General features: G+C 47.7%; 1 non-coding gene across 1 annotated transcript; it reads right to left on the reverse strand.

The window, feature by feature from the left end:
* Positions 1 to 392: 392 nt before the first annotated feature.
* On the reverse strand, positions 393 to 464 carry TRNAA-UGC (transfer RNA alanine (anticodon UGC)). Its single transcript has one exon. It is a non-coding gene; the product is annotated as a tRNA-Ala (tRNA).
* Positions 465 to 1,385: the final 921 nt, after the last annotated feature.

The raw sequence follows: 1,385 nt of genomic DNA on the forward strand, positions 1-1,385 counted from the left end.
TGGCGCAATCTCGGCTCACTGCAAGCTCTGCATCCCGGGTTCATGCCATTCTCCTGCCTCAGCCTCCCGAGTAGCTGGGACTACAGGCGCCCGCCACCACGCCCGGCTAATTTTTTTGTATTTTTAGTAGAGAAGGGGTTTCACCGTGTTAGCCAGGATGATCTCGATCTCCTGACCTCGTGATCCACCCGCCTCGGCTTCCCAAAGTGAGCCACCGCGCCCGGCCGCAAATGAATTTTCAAAGTTCACATTGGCAAGCTCCGCATTGCTTAAGAAACGCGGTTTGGGTTATCCAAGTTCTTCCAATCACTCACCCAAACAGACCTGAGATCTGCTTCTTCCAAGTCAATGGACGTCCATATTGAAAGAGGACGGATTGGCTAAAGGAAAGATGGAGGTGCCAGGGATTGAACCAGGAACCTCGTACATGCAAAGCACGCGCTCTACCACTGAGCTACACCCCCGGACCGCAAAGGGGCCTGGGTTCTTTTATAAAATGTTGTTGCTATTTTTCTTGTTGGTTTTGTTATAGTTTTTTAATTTAATAGTTAGCTAGAGAAAGTCCACTGGATTAAATTTCATTATCTCTGAAGTTACAAGACTGGATACTGTGTAGTGGCTTCGTTAAACGAGTAACAGATTTTAGTCTGAATAGCACCGTTTTTGATTCTAGGACCTTCCCATTCCTGTTAACTTGCTCCAAGGTCCACTCTCCAGCGACTAGGTGAGAGTTTCTTGCCTCCACCAGGAAGGTCCTGAGACAGTCTCAAGTCTCCAACATATATAGCAGCGATAACGACTCAGAAAAAAGTGCTTTTCAGTGCAGAGGCAGCCGCGGGCTTTCCTTGAACTTCACACCATGCTGGGTCGGAGGCTCTGCCAACATCCATTTTCCAGCTCTTTTCGTGAGTCCCAGGTTCTGAGATTGTCCTGCTCTGATTCCACACCCCATCTCTATTACTCGCTTGACGATTATTATATCCACAAAGGGGTTTTAAAACAGCGACTTCGAAACTCCATCAACTTTAAATGGAGTGACATATTCCCTCCCACCCAGACTTAGGGAATAAACAGGGCAAGGCCAGACGCAGGGCAGCGGAGAGAATTTCCAACTGCCTTCCTTTTGAGAACCCACGGACACAAGCAGAAATTCTGCTACATATGTACATATTTGAAAGAAAAAGTCAAAGAGGCCCGGAAACCTTCAAGCAGTGCCACCGGGGGATTGGAAAATGCGGGCAGGTCCTGGATATGGCAAAGAAAATAGAATTGAATTGTCTGGGAATGAGCAGAGCCCTTTGTTCACGGGAAGCTTTCAGCTTAGCATATAAGGCCAAGGATGTACGTATTCACGTCAAAGCCTTGGGCTGCTTCTTTATCCAAGA

This window comes from Pongo pygmaeus, chromosome 5 (genome assembly GCF_028885625.2).
Source record: "Pongo pygmaeus isolate AG05252 chromosome 5, NHGRI_mPonPyg2-v2.0_pri, whole genome shotgun sequence".
NCBI classification, from domain to species: Eukaryota; Metazoa; Chordata; class Mammalia; order Primates; family Hominidae; genus Pongo; species Pongo pygmaeus.